Raw genomic sequence first — 11,857 nt, 5'->3', positions numbered from 1 at the left:
GGTCGGTAAACGACCCCATTCCCAATGCCAAACCCCCCTATTTTTTTTCCCAATTACAATGAAAAATTCCAAACTCAAATCACTGAAAAACAAATAAAACCCAAAATCTCTCCCTTCGTTGTTTAATCTAAAACCAAACTACTCTGAAACTGTTGTGATGGTCATCACCTTTTGATAAAATGAAATAGGTTATAGTTTTACAATATCTAATCACCTATAATACCATGTTCAGTAACGGGTAACTTTTTCCCAAAACTGCTCTTTTCGCGATTAAAAATTCCCCAATTTGTGTTACAAATTTTTTTTTGCCAAAATACCTGAAAAAATCACTGGTTAATTAAATCACAGTCTGTCTGATACATTTTCTCCTCTCCTAGCTCTTACATACATCAGACTTGATCATAACAAAAGAAACTTTAAACTAATTATAAATCACCTTTTATAGTTCCATAGAGTTTAACCCATCAATAAAGAATGAAACCTTTGAAAGGAATGGATAGAAAAAATATATTCTGTTTCTGAGTTGAGTAGATTAAATATTTCAGCAGTACACTCAAGTTTATTAGCAGATTTTACTATACATTTAAAGCAGAATTTTGTGTCTACCGAAGGAATTACCAAATTAATTACTTGTTAGGATTGCTATTGACGGATCGCCAGCTGTCAATTCACACACATGGACTTTGCAATTTGTATTGTGTGTGCTACGATGTTTGCTCCGACATTGAATAGAAACACGTGCGTTTGCGAGCACGAGGCGTGGCTATATTACACCTGGCGATCGGTCAATTCTCATCATTCTGTGTTGTCTCTGTAGCTTGGAATATTACATATTTGTATGTTCTGTAGATGTAAGAGGTGATATTATTGTATGCAGCAGGCAGACCAAACTGCTTTAACCTGGGTAGTCTTAGAACATTAGCTGATGCTATCTTTATCAATTCAGCTACATTTTTTACATGTACACGGAGACATTAAAAGAAAACATTATAGTCAGGTACATTCAACAAATATATGTATAGATACATGTATATCTGGTACCCAAACTAGAGTTTTGTTTCTCCAGGAGGAATTTAAAACTATCAAATTAATTTCTTAGTTTTAGGACTGTAATTCAGTGTCCTGTATATTCGTAGTGTGGAAAATTATTTCAATTATACATTTGTACATGCATGTATCGTCTAGTATTCAAGCATCAGATGTCTATAGAAGAGGTCACAAACCTGTATTTAATTGTCATAGACCTAGTCACTGATATTGTAATTTTTAACCATGCATACACAATGTGCAATACACAGGGACTTGTAACGTAGGTTGTGAGAAAGTCTGCTGTGTATACATGTGTACTATATACTATATAAAAGGACAAGGGAACCAACGGCTCGCTTGGAGAGGTACACCTGCCTCTACAAAAGTCGCCCGTATTCCGTCAAACATTGATAAATATGTACATATTTAATACCAATATATTCTTAAATAAATTTTCGACATGGAAAACACAACTTCAAACACGAAATAATATATTAACATACCTTTATTTCACTATGAACCTGGAAAATGCAGTCAGATATCACCGATGTCGTTTTGCCTGTCCACTGAAATCTAGGTTAAACACGTTTTGTGTGGATATTTGTGTATCCCATACCCGGACCCGGACTGGAAACACCATATACCGGCCGGTGTCTGTACACACTAAACGCTACAATATCAATGTGGTAACGGTCAAGTACAACATTAGAGTCTCCATTTAAGTTAGATTCTTCTATTAATGATATATGCATCTCAAATAAAGGTTCTTCTAAGAACCTAAACCGTGATATTTAATTTATACAGAGTCTGAGTACAGAATTTCAGTGTAGTATCGGGTAAGGGCGAGTACACCAAAAAGGTACCCATCATCAATTACAATATGGCGGATTATACGAACAAGAGTCGAGTGCTGGATAAAAAAAAGTGTGATTCCTCGCTTAGCTGTTGGATTGGATTAATGAAAGAGTTATCAGAGATAGCCTATTTGTATTTGCGATGGCAAAATATCACCAGAAAGTGAAATTAATGCATACAAAATTTGTTACAAGGGAATATGAGTGCTTTTGACCTAGATTTTACTGGACAGGCAAAACGACATCGGTGATATCTGACTGCATTTTCCAGGTTCATAGTGAAATAAAGGTATGTTAATATATTATTTCGTGTTTGAAGTTGTGTTTTCCATGTCGAAAATTTATTTAAGAATATATTGGTATTAAATATGTACATATTTATCCATGTTTGACGGAATACGGGCGACTTTTGTAGAGGCAGGTGTACCTCTTCCAAGCGAGTCGTTGGTTCCCTTGTCCTTTTATATAGTATATAGTACACATGTATACACAGCAGACTTTCTCACAACCTACGTTACAAGTCCCTGTGGTGCAATATACATGGACACTATTAAGTGCAGCTAGTGGTACCAGTTACACAACCTACATCTATATTAAGTAGGTAGTGTAATGGAAATATTCCTTCCTTTATTCAGAAAGAAAATTTTAATCCAACAAAAACAAAAAAATAATTATGAAAATCGATCCAGAAATCTTCGAGATATTTAAGATCGAAATTTGCCCATTTGCACCTGTTTGAAAAACAATCAACGCAACTTCCGGTTTGGCTTCGAAGCATTGTGACGTCATCATGAGCAACATTCAAGGCAGTGAGAGCGACCCACCTGGCGGTACCGCGAACGAAGGAAATAGCTTTTTATTAGGGGGATAATCGCTATATTGCACACCTTTAAGAATGTTCGTTTTAGTATATTTATTGATACTTTTCTTATATACTTTGATTACTTAATGCATTATTTTTTTTGACTAATTTTCAGTAACTTTCTACACGGTTCGTTTTTCAACGAATTTTCCAATAAATTCTTCGTTTGTGTTAGTGTGAGCCTTAACTAAAAATTTGACCGTCAATAATCCATGTTCCGCTGGCGATTAAAATTGCATGCTTTTTATTAACTTAAATATAAATGTAAATAGACCACGGAAAAATTATAGAAAATAAATTAGATACCTATTATTATGGAATCTGCCTTATTTTTATCTACGATTCATACGGGGGAATTTAATTAAGATTTGGTAGTTTAATTTGAATAACGAAAACGACACCTGGTGACAAATCAACCCTAAAAATAAATATGTGTCAAAATGCATATGAAATATATTAAAAAAACTTATACAATACCAGGAAAATCTGATTTTACAATTAAATGCAATTTTGACAAAACGGGGTTTTTAAGAATTGATTTCGACAAATGGTCAAAGTTACCAATACACGTAACTTTTCAGTTGTTTTTTTTAACCCACAAAACATTATGTGTACAAAAGAAAATTTGACCACGTTCCTAACTCTGCTGCCCATCAAAATTCGTTAACTGAAGCTAGTTATTTTTGTGAACGTTGGTTACTGTAGAAAACATGAACGCTGCTCCAGAACATTGACATAATCTCGAGCTTTAATTTCACAATTATTCGCAAGATTTTACAGCCAATCACTTTAGTTCGCTCGGTGTTCATTACTTTACTCCGATTTCATAGGGAAGTTTACGGGGGTATACATCAAAATTTAGTAGATTTTTACAGTAATACTGCTACATATGTATTTTGTTCTGTCAATGCAAAAATACAAGTCAGCGGAACCGTAATATTAAAACGGTTTTTTTTTTGCAACCATATTCTTGAAGACTTTCTGGTATAGCGACACATGTTTCATATCATATTGCCTATCGTGTTCTGGTTTGACTGAAAGAAACAAATGAGGGTTCAGGTAACCCAATGGAAACACCGCCTTCTGTCAATCAGTTGCTCGTAATTATAAATTGACCTGACACTGCCTCCGTGAACATTCGAGGCCTTGGTGTGTTAAGCCATTATGCTATGGCACGGAGGCTGGCGGTGGCTCTGCCCTCCTTTGTATCTAAGAGCGAGCACGATCCGCCAAAAAAAAACCCAACAATAACATGTACTTCCGTACATAAGGATTGATTTACATTATAAAATGCATGTGTTGGTGTCAACATGGACAGGTTGTTAAATGTATAGACTTTCTATAGCGATACGCTGATCATTATGTTGCAAAGTATTCCAAGTTGTGAATATCAGAAAAAATAATATTACAGCCAAATATATTCAAGATGCCTCCACCCGCCAGACAGAGTCTGTATAAACGATACTCACCATCAATTGAACTACTTAATTCGGTGTTGGCTTTAATCGCGTATGTATATACATGTATTCTAATTAACTACAAATGATAATATTAATTTGATTTGGTGAATACGTATATTCAAGTACTTCATTGCATATAGGACCATAGTAGCCACAGATTTTTTCGGATGTCAATTATTTTTTTTTTATATCTTTATCTTGAAGCTTAACAATTAGAAAGCTCAAACTTTTCAATGCAGGGTCGATGGGGTAGTAATGATGTTAAAGCAAGATAACTTTTGTTGGGGTTGGAATAAAGTGCTAATAAAGTCGATAGCACATCATAACATTGCTGCTCTTGTTTTTGAATAGACGAAAAAAATACCTCTTGTCCAGCCAGGTCATCTTCAAAAAGCCGTGCTGAATTGCAATCAAGAATAATTGAAGCATATTTTATTCTGTGACTTACCGATTAACCACTACGTAGTACAGTACTTAAGATCAGGGATATTGATTTAGTTAAGTCGATTATTTTGTAAAGTTCTACTACACGCTTTCACAAAAGCTACTGTCGACAGCACCATAATTTACATTCCATGTATCTTTTACCATTAATCACTGGGACAATATACTTTTAAGAGCATTTAATTTAGCCGTTCGGTTACGGATCTAAACTTAATTAAATGTATGATAGTGAAAGATAACGTGCAGAGCTTATAATTAACCGACTTGAAGAGAAAAATGATAACATTGGGGGGGGGGGGGGCATTAAGGTTGTTTAATGAATATTTATATGTATATAATATAATATCGTAAAATGCCACATTCGGAAGTCTGAACTACAATGTACATTATTATATAGTACCAAGAACACAACGTGTTTTTAAATGACATATAGAATTTAACATCTATCGTCGTTGGTTAGAGATATAAAAGAAAAGAGAGAACTATTTCCATGTACATGTATAAACAAGTGTCGAAAATTAGAAAATCAAACTTAAATTTTACAATATATGTTCGTATTCCTGTAAATTATAAAAAGGGTTATAATCTACCTGGCAGTATTTTCCATATAACAAGGATTTATAGTTGCGAGGCAATTAAATAGTTATGGCCATTGATGTACCTTATATACTCAAATATAACCGACAAAGATACCCGACAAAGTTCCGAGATATATCGGGAGAAATGGTCGAGGTGATGAAAATAACCCAAGTACCGAGGTCACCAGGTGCGAGATGAGTTACCAGAATACCGCAGCAGGCCTGCATGCCAAACAAAGCAACCGTCAATCCTTTGTGCGGTGAGCCGAAAACTGTCCTTTTTAACACATTAAACTGGGATCTGAGTATTAGTTTACAGATTAATATAACCATGGACCCACCAGAGTGCACCAAGACCATCTTTAGACGTTTTAGAGGTCTAAGCTTAGATAAAAAAAAAAAACGATAAAAATCATACTTTACAGTACATGGTACGATATACGAGAAGGGTGGCCAAAGCTCACAGACTCAAAGTTTCTAACCTGCCTACCTTAAGCGGCGAGTAAAAAACATTTTATTTCTAGCACAACATATCTTCATAAAAAAACGGTTACTACCGTTGGAAAGAGCGATAATTTTTTCCTTTTCCAAAATCATCCTACACATCTATACAAAGTGCCGTCACAAAGACGATTTTGTTTAGCCCCATTAATTGACAAACATTACTCTGCATTTGTAGATTTTTGAGACAATTATTTAAATTAAGATTCATACTGTCTGTAGGATATATTACATGTAATATGCGTAGAGCGAGGCCTCCACTGCAATCTCATTGGCCGTATTAAAAATCTGTCTTCTTGGGAGGCATCGTATAGTAATCACTAGTTTATCTTTGGCGTCAACTACGCACTAGAGACGCATCGATAAAGGGGGAAATTTTTATATCTATATATAGATTTCACCATTAGTATTCAAACACATACACACTGTATATGTAGAAGAGAGACTTTTTATCGTTTTTTTTTTTATCTAGACCTCTAAAATGTCTAAAAATGATCTTGGGGCACTCTTCTTGTTGGGTCCATGATTATATAATCTATAACTAATTTTCAGAAACCTGTGTTCTCCATTGACTACAGTGCACAGCCCATCAGGGAAGTTCAATGTAAATGTCATGGTTGAATGAGTTTTACCTGTGTTCTTTTGTTAGCACCATAGTAACCTGTTTTAGTTTGTGACTTTTACCAAAATTAAATCAATGAAGTTTGTCCCATTTAAAAATGTACTAAGTTATGTTTGTAATGGTGCCATATCAAAATTATTATTACGCCCTTTTTTGAGATAAAAAAATTTAAAACTTCATGGATTTTTCTTTCACATAATTCCTCATTTGGGTAATTTATGATTACTCAGACAGGTAACTGTTACCCATATGCAGGTTTGTGCCCAACCTGTAAAAGGCATCGTATATACCCATTCATAAAGCTTTTAATGTCTGATGACTATTAAGGCCCATGGGCCTGTTGTTGTTCAACAAATTAGTGAGCATTTTCTGAATGAAGTGATATGTCACATTGTCACCAATGGGCCAATGGCATCCAAAATGTAGTCTTAGCAGACTTGGAACCTTCGATTTAAAACAAACAAAAAAAAAAAAAAAAGAAAGAAAGAAAAACATGTTCATTAGCAGGCAATGTAAAATGTGCTTTTATCAATATTGAATAAGCAATGTAATTTTTTTTGTATATATTCATGAATTACAGAAAAGCCTCATAACTTCTTTTGATTGTATATATAGATAAAGATTTAATCTGTTTTTATGTTTTTGCTTTTTAGCGAAAAATGGAGGACAATCAGATGTCAGTTATTCTCAAGAAGCTTGACTTCGACCATGCATACAACAATTTTGAAAGAGAGAAAATAACGCCAGATATTGTTGGAAAACTATCTGCTGTTGAACTTGGAACATTGGGTATAGTCAACTCTTCTGACATGATGAAACTTAGAACTGAATGTGTAAAGTATGGTCACACTCCTCCTGCCAAAGTGTCATTGGATGGCAGGGCACCTGTATTTGACCTCCCAAAATGTACACTAGAGTATTTATTAGACAATGGATTTCAAATATCTGATATATGCAAGATACTGCAGGTTTCTGAAAGCACAGTTTATCGTAGAATGCGTGCCTACAATTTAAGTAAAATGTCATTTTGTGACATTTCCAATGATATGCTTGATCTAAACATAAAAAAAATATGTGGAGATTTCCCACTTTGTGGTGAAAATATGATAAAGCAAATTTTATCCAAGCAACTACATATCAAAGTTCAAAGATGGCGTATCCGGGATTCTATACACCGTATAGACTCTAAAGGAGTATCTCAGAGATGCAAGGGACGGCTCCACAGACGTGTGTATAATGTCTTGGCACCTAATCATTTGTGGCACATAGACACAAATCATAAACTTGTTAGGTGGCGGTTTGTAATAGCAGGTGGCATCGATGGTTTTAGCAGAAAGATCATGTTTTTGAAGTGTTGTGACAACAACAGATCTGAAACAGTATTTCAATGTTTTTCGTCGGGTGTTTTCTGAATATGGCACACCAAATAAAGTTCGTTCTGATAAAGGTCTGGAAAATATTGATGTAGCAAACTTCATGCTATCTAAGAGAGGATTAACTGGGTTTATAACGGGGAAGAGTACGCACAATCAACGGATTGAACGTCTCTGGCGAGATGTTTATGAAGGAGTTTTAAGCTTTTTTTACAATTTGTTCTATTATATGGAAGACCAGGGAATCTTGGACTGCTTGGACATCACTCATTTGCAAGCTCTTCACTATATATACATGAACGAAATTAACAGAAGACTTCATGTATGGTCTCAGGCATGGGATGCTCACAGAATCAGAACAGTGAAATCATCCCCTCAAGCTCTCTGGATTGCCGGTCAGTTTCAAAATACAACTGGTGCGGATCTAGACGAAGAAGCTTTAAATAACATTGGCGAAGAAAGTTTCAATTCAGAAGCCCTAAGAGGAGAGCATAATGAAAGGCCTATATTTGGTTCTCCAGCTGAACTTGATGAACAGTGTATGCAGATGTTAGCACTTGAAGTTAGTTCTCCTTGTTTTGATGTGAATTTTGGAATCAATGATTATGTAACATCTTTGAGAGTAATACGTTTAAACAATGACAGTTAATTAATACCTATAGAAATAAATTACGGTTTGGTGTGTGGGATTAACTTTATAACCAACAAGAGGCTAATGAGTCTTACTGTAATAGTCATCTGACTATTGTCACAATGCAACACCTCAAAGAATAAAGTAGTGGCAAACAATTAAGGCAATACAAAGAACTATTTTTTGATAAATTAATAGACACTGAATAAAGGTCAAGGTCATTCATTTTAATAAACATGGTAGCCCTTTGCCCCAGCATGTCACAGACCCAATATCAGGTCTCTTATAATTAGTTATTCACAAGAAGTCGTTTAAAGATTTTAGCCCTGTGACCTTGAATGACAGTCAAGGTCTTTCATTTTAACAAACTTGGTAGCCCTTCATCCCAGCTCGTCACAGACCCAATATCAGATCTCTAGTCCTCTGATTTATTTGTAAGAAGTTGTTTAAAGATTTTAGCCTATTTGATCCATGTCATGGTTCAAGGTCATTCATTTGAACACACATATATGGTAGCCCTTCATCCCAGGGTTAATATCAGGTATCTAGGCCTCTCAGTTATTCACAAGTCGTTTAAAGATATAAGTGTATTTGACCCCTGTGACCTTGAATGAAAGTTAAGGTCACATTAATTTTAACAAACTTGGTAGCCCTTCATCCCAGCTTGTCACAGACCCAATACCTTGGCCCGGCACCATAAAACTATTCTCAGACAGAATTTTTACTCTAGTATATGATTTTACATAGACTTGATCAGTAAAAGATCTGTCTGAGAAAGTTTTATGGTGCACGGCCCAGGTCTTCATGAATATAAACTAAGTGGTATACAAATATCGTTTAAATAAAAAAGATGTTTTTTTTTTTTTTTTTTTTTTTAATGTTTCCCAATCCAATAAAAACCTATATGGCCATGGGCTTTTTTAGATCACCTGAGACAAAGTCTCAAGTCTTCTAAATGTATGTACAAATGTAAAATTTTCTTCAGTATTTCCCTTATTGACACAGCCACTTTGGCTCCAGGGGTCAGAGTCATCATTAATGAAAAATCTGTTTGTACATCTCCTTAGGACATTTCTAACTATTATTTAGTGAATATCCATTTGGTACTTATAATGAGAAGTAGAAATTTAAAACAATTGTCTGACTGTCTATTTCCCCTATTTAATCTAAGTGAGCTGACACATTATCCCTATTATGTTGGTTGTCATTTGTTATTTTTCATTCAATTTCAAATTCATACAGTAAAATTGCAAGTAGCTCTAGTGTGTTTGGTCACAATATAATACATTCACGATTATCACTGGTTCTACAGTAAATGAAAACCAAACAAGAAATAACTCATCAACATTTATTGACCTATGGCAATTACATTTGCAATAACTAAAATTAGTGATATCCACATGGTTTTGTGCTCATGTTCATAATTATATTAATTATAATACTGGTAATAGGAAACAATTTGATTGATAATCAATGATATTAAAAAAAGTGGGGGGTTGATAGTTAGAAATTTTACTACCTGTATTGTAGAACATTTACTTATCCTCTTAGTTACAATGTGTGCATATGTAAAACCAGGAAATGTTCACCTTTGTATCCAACTATTAATACTGATGTTGTCAACAAATTACTTTTTGTTAATGTCTTAATCTTGCACAATCATAAATTACTAATTTATATGGTGCTAACATAATACTGGGCCTTAAAGGTCTATGACAGATGATGTGCCTTGGTGCAAGAGTTCACTTGCCCTTTTACTTGTAAGTTGAAACTAAAACCGAGTACTACCAATTTTGTCTATAAACCAATTACATGTAATTGAAAGGAATCAGAGTTCCCCAAGTCCTGACCCTCTGTTAACCTTCACATTTGAAGGTCATGACCTTGAATGTAATTAAGGTACTGGTATATGAGCTTGTTTGATTTCAAATCTTCTTTCCACTTCATAACAAAATGTTTAATTGTTCATACAAGTAATTATTTATTTTACAGTTATTCTAACCTACTAAAGGAACAGAGACTCTGCCCTGTTCTGTTTAGAAAATTCATTTTCTTTGTGAATGTGCTTCTTATAGTGACATTTGTTCAAATTTATTTACACAAGCGAGTTCAATATCGGATGAGTTCTCTTCTCTTAGTGCCAGAGATAAATACTATTATATTCTACAGACAGATGAGCTCCAGTATAATTTAGCTAAATCATTATACAATACGATGAAGCGTAGGTGGTTAGATTATAGATAGACATATTTTAAGTTTATAGATAGACATATTTTAAGTTTATAACAGGTTAACTATAGAAAGGGATTTATAGAATCTTACATGGGCCTGTTATCATGTGGACAGGGATATCTCAACCCGAGCGAAAGATTTTGGCTAATCAAACCAGAGGCTTGCCGAGAGTTGATGGTCAAAATCTTTCACTCAGGTTGAGATATCCCTGTCCACCTGACAAACCCATGTTTGATTCTTTTTCTCTCATACTTTAACGAACAAGAGGCCCATGGGCCTTAACGGTCATCTGACTCATGGCACAAAACAACAGTCACAGTATAAAGTATTGGTTAACGGTTAATATAAACATACAAGGAACTCCTTAGTTGAATCATTTATATAAAATATATTGTCCTTCCCCAATGTTGTCCACACCAAATATGGATGAAATCCATTCAAGGATAAAGGAGGAGAGGATTTTAAAGCTTAAATTAAGAAAATTTCCGCTTTTTGGGCCCCGCCCCTCGACCCCTAGGGGTCGGACCAGGCTCATTTATATAAAATATTATTGTCCTTCCCCAATGATGTCTCAAACCAAATATGGATGAAATCCATTCAAGGATAAAGGAGGAGAAGGATTTAAAAGCTTAAATTAAGAAAATTTCCGCTTTTTGGGCCCCGCCCCTCTGCCCCTAGGGGTCGGACCAGGCTCATTTATATAAAATATTATTGTCCTTCCCCAATGATGTCTCAAACCAAATATGGATGAAATCCATTCAAGGATAAAGGAGGAGAAGGATTTAAAAGCTTAAATTAAGAAAATTTCCGCTTTTTGGGCCCCGCCCCTCTGCCCCTGGGGGTCGGACCAGGCTCATTTATATAAAATATTATTGTCCTTCCCCAATGATGTTTCACACCAAATATGGATGAAATCCATTCAAGGATAAAGGAGGAGTAGGATTTAAAAGCTTAAATTAAGAAAATTTCCCCTTTTGGGGCCCCGCCCCTCAGCCCCTAGGGGTCGGACCAGACTCATTTATATATATATGATTGTCCGTCCCTAATGATGTTTCATACCAAATATGGATGAAATTCATCCAAGAATGAAGGAGGAGTAGGATTTTACAGCTAAAATTAAGAAAATTTCCCCATTTGGGGCCTCAGCCCCTAGGGGTCGGACCAGGCTCATTTATATAAAATATTATTGTCCTTCCCCAATGATGTCTCAAACCAAATATGGATGAAATCCATTCAAGGATAAAGGAGGAGTAGGATTTAAAAGCTTAAAT

This window comes from Argopecten irradians, chromosome 10 (genome assembly GCF_041381155.1).
Source record: "Argopecten irradians isolate NY chromosome 10, Ai_NY, whole genome shotgun sequence".
NCBI classification, from domain to species: Eukaryota; Metazoa; Mollusca; class Bivalvia; order Pectinida; family Pectinidae; genus Argopecten; species Argopecten irradians.
This window is presented reverse-complemented; position numbering follows the sequence as displayed.